General features: G+C 49.7%; 1 non-coding gene across 1 annotated transcript; it reads left to right on the top strand.

Annotated features, from left to right (window-relative positions):
- The first annotated feature begins 412 nt into the window (after positions 1-412).
- TRNAF-GAA lies at positions 413-485 on the top strand. Its single transcript has one exon. It is a non-coding gene; the product is annotated as a tRNA-Phe (tRNA).
- The last annotated feature ends 3610 nt before the right edge of the window (positions 486-4095 follow it).

Below are 4095 nucleotides of genomic sequence, written 5' to 3'. Positions count from 1 at the left end.
ATTAGCCAAGCAGGCTCCATGCAGCGAGGTGACAACTAAGGGGGACACTGCTAGGACCCAGTAGCTTGCAGAGGCTACAAACTCCTCACTCCTGGTCTGACGATGCCTGCCTCCACTCCTTCCTCCGATCATGTTCTTGGTCAGCTGGGCTCTGGAATTTCTCCGGGAGCACACTGACAAATGTGTGCGGCCTCAGGCCCAGGTCGGCGGGAAGGAGCAACCCCACTGGGCAGGAGGCGCAGCTGGCCCCGCCGGGCTTGGGGCGCTGAGGTGGCATTTCAGAAAGTAAGCAACTCAGGCTTGGAACAAGCGAGGCTGCGGAACGCTGTAAATGATTATCGGGAAGAGACGCGCCCAACTCTTGCACGCCAAGTGCTCAGTGATAGTTTACTCAAAAGAAAACGAAAAGCGCGCCGAAATAGCTCAGTTGGGAGAGCGTTAGACTGAAGATCTAAAGGTCCCTGGTTCGATCCCGGGTTTCGGCAGCTGTTTTTTCCTTTTAATCTGAAGGAGCTCGAATTTCCTAAAACCCTCTGTCTGCGTTACCCTGGCTCATTTCATCCAAGCCCACGACAGAACTCGGACTTGAAGGGCGAATGAGAACCAGAAACAGCCTTTCCCAGCCGCCCCCGAGAGGGCGGCCACTCGCCGCCACCACTTCCGGGCCGCCTCCCCTCAGGGACCGAGGCGCTGCCGTGCGCGCGCGCTCCGAGCCTGGCCCCCGAGCCGCCCCCCGCGCCGGGACACTGGGAGATCGCGCGGCCGCCGGGAGTCCCAGGCCCCGCCCACCCCTGGAGAGGAGACGGGCGCGCGCGGGGGTCGCGGGGGCGCGCATCGCCGGGGCGCCGGGGAGAGGGAGGTGGTCCCAGTGGGAGGCTGGCGTGATCTGGGGGCGAGAAAGACGACTTCATCCTAAATTTCGTTCTATTCCTTCCAAGTATCCGAATTTCAAGAACAAGCAACAAACACCCTGCTGCTTTGTCACGCGGCCCCATGGGGCGCTGTCCTTGAACGGGACCCGGCGTCGGTGTTTCTGGCGAGAGGGCGCGGAGGCTGGCCCGGGGTGCGCGACCAGGCTCGCTCGCGCGGTGGTACAGGCGTGGTAGCTCTACAGCTCCCTAACATTTTAGACCCAACGGCTTCATTTAGGGTCTGCACTGGCGGTTCTCAAGCTGCGGTCCCCAGATCCGCAGCACCTGCGCCACCCAGGAACTAGTTAGAAATGCAGATTCTCGGCCCCACCCCAGACCCGCGGAATCGGAAGCTCTGGGGTGGGGCCCAGCGAGGGGTGTTGAACCCTCCAGGTGGTTCCGGCGCAGCTTCCCCGGATCTCAGACGGGACACTCCTGTCTATTTCTGAAAGAGCCCTTTCCTAAGACTTTTTGCGAATCAGCTTTTTCCTTTTGCTTTCTTTTTGACCTGCACGTGTGAAACAAAACTTTGACATGTGCTCGAAATTAATTTTTCTGATAATTTTTGCTTTCACATTTGGGGATGGGGCACGCAGCGGCAGCAACTTCTCTACCCACAGGTGGGAGCCCACCCAAGGCCAGACTAGGTGGTGTGAAACAAGTGGAGGTCCTAGGCGCCTGAGTTCATATTGCATGGCTCGTGGGAACCCAGCGAGGACCCAGGGATCGAAGTTGCAGGGATGCAGATTTGAATTAAAAGATGAAGAAATTTCTTGCATTGAATCTGTATATTAAAAATAGTAATAAGAAGAAATGTCAATCTATTGGTGTCATTAGAAAATGGAATAGTCAATTTAGTGAGGTGGTAAGTTGCTTGGTCAGCGAATGAAGGACATTCACTTGTGGGATTTATGAAATTAGGTTTTGCTTATTTTCTGGTTCTATTGTTTTGAGGGGGAAAGGCAACTCACATTTACGAAGTACTGTGTGCTCTCCGTTGTTCATTCATTCGCTAATTGGACATTAATTCCTGACCCCCTACTCTGTGTCAGCGTTATTTGGTCTTCACCACAACACCATGAAGTAGATATTATCATCCTCATTTTACAAATAACAGCCCTGCTAGGGATGCAAGGATTGAACATAAAATATGTCAGGCATCTGACATTGACTACCTCTTAAATGTTACTGTAAGTGATTAGCTGTTGGGATGTGTAATTAAGTGAAGGAAATTAGAAATATTTTACCCCCAAAATATATTTCTTCGACATATTTTGAGATGGCTGCCACGAGTCTTACAGATAGGAGTAACCCCACAAAGCTGTCTTTTGGGAGGTGGGGAATTTACATCTCTACAGAATGTGCATTAATACAGCCAGGTCTGCCCTTCTCATCTGGAAAAGATTAACTGAAAGCCTGACACCTTTAAAGGACTGAAGAAACTTTTCCCATCTAGTCTGTCTGTGGGCTGCTACCAGTAAGGTTTCATTTATATGACAAGACCACCTTTGGTAGCTAATCAAGCCTTTTCCTCAGACCCCTCGCCCCCCCCCAAAAAAAACCCTGTTTTTCTGCTTTCAATCCCTCATTCTTTAGGAACTTTTGTTCCTCACTGAGGAGTTGAGTCTTCATTCTGAGGGTTTCTGTGTATATGTGTTAAATACATTTGTATCCTTTTCCTCCTAGTAATCAATCTGCCTCATGTCCGTGATTTTTCAGCGAACCTTAGGGGGACAACAGCCTTGCTCCCTACATAACACAGGTGTGCATAAACATGAAGGTAGTTACATGAGGCAACTATAAGCTTTTGTCTGGTGAATCAGAAAAAGCTCTATGGGGGAGAGGGTCTTGATTGTGTCCTCACAATCAAGAGGAGGAAGATTTCTTAGATATGGAAAGATTTTACTAGAGTGCAACCGGCTAGCATGCGTCTACATGGGAGGGGAAGGTTGTGGAGGCTGGAGGCAAGAATGACTGTTCATGTCAGACAACCTGAGCACCCAGCCAGGTAATGAGACAGGTACTAACTACTGGTGTGTGTGGGGAAAGACTGGAGGCACACACCTGGTTAGTGTCACAGGTAAAGCCAGACACTAAAGTGGTAAAGATGGATTGTAATCAGTAACATACTACTGCAATGGGAAAAGGATCCAGCATGAACTGAACTCAACTTTCATTTGTACAGAGGTAACTAGACATTTTTATGAGACAATGAGGGATTAGGAAGAGGGATCAGGGGGAGCTTGAGCAGAGTCAGGGAAGTGCAAAATGACAAAGGGTTAGTCAGTGTGAATGCTGACTAGGTCAGCAGTGTCTGTGAGCTGGTGATTATCATTGAAGTTAAGATTCTGTCCTCCCATTGAGACTGGGAGACACAGGCTATATCTTTCCTGATGACTACATTTCAAAGGAATAGCTTTCAGGTTCTAGAGAAAGATTTTCCTGAGTTGTAAGGAGTACATATCCGTCTCAAAGGGACGGAGGAAGGATTTCTTAGGTAGATAGTGAGGGACCTCTGGTTCTCCTAGGGACAAAAGTAGGTGCTTTGCCTTAGTGCTGCCTGGAGCAATTGCCACACCTGGGGAAGAAGGACAGGGCAGGTGCCCTGCCTTGGTGCTCCCCCACCTTGATCCTGCCCCAAGCAATTGCCACACCTGGGAGAAGGAGGAACACCCTGCCAATCTGCCAAAGAATGCAAGGAAGTCCCCAACCTGGGGGCAAGACAGCCCAGGCACAATAGGGTCTGGAAATTGACCTACAGTAACCTAAGGCTAATTATCATGTCATTGACTCTCCATCAACGTGGTTCAATGGTGACATTTGAACCACCAGGAGAGCCCATTCCAGACAATATAAAACAGGGCTCCAGACCATAACCAGGGCCTCTTGTTACGACAAGGGGCCTGTTTGTCGTCTGTGTGGAATACATCTTGCCCTTGCTCTATAAACCTATCTTGTTCTTCCTCAATAAACTTCATTTCATACTGGCCTTGTTTTTGGTATGTCTGGTCATTCTGCAGCCAAGAGCACACCAAGAACTGAGAACAGACTGCCAACTTGACAGATTAATGGTTGTAAGTCCTTTTTAGTATTAATAAATGCTCTAAGATATAACGAGGAGGAAATGGACAAATTCCTGGAAACATACAACCTCCCTAAGTTCACCCAAGAGGTAACAGAATAT

This window comes from Propithecus coquereli, unplaced genomic scaffold (assembly GCF_000956105.1).
Source record: "Propithecus coquereli isolate 6110/MARCELLA unplaced genomic scaffold, Pcoq_1.0 Scaffold262, whole genome shotgun sequence".
NCBI lineage: Eukaryota > Metazoa > Chordata > Mammalia > Primates > Indriidae > Propithecus > Propithecus coquereli.
The sequence above is the reverse complement of the archived record's forward strand: the minus strand, read 5'-3'. Positions and strand labels throughout refer to the sequence as shown.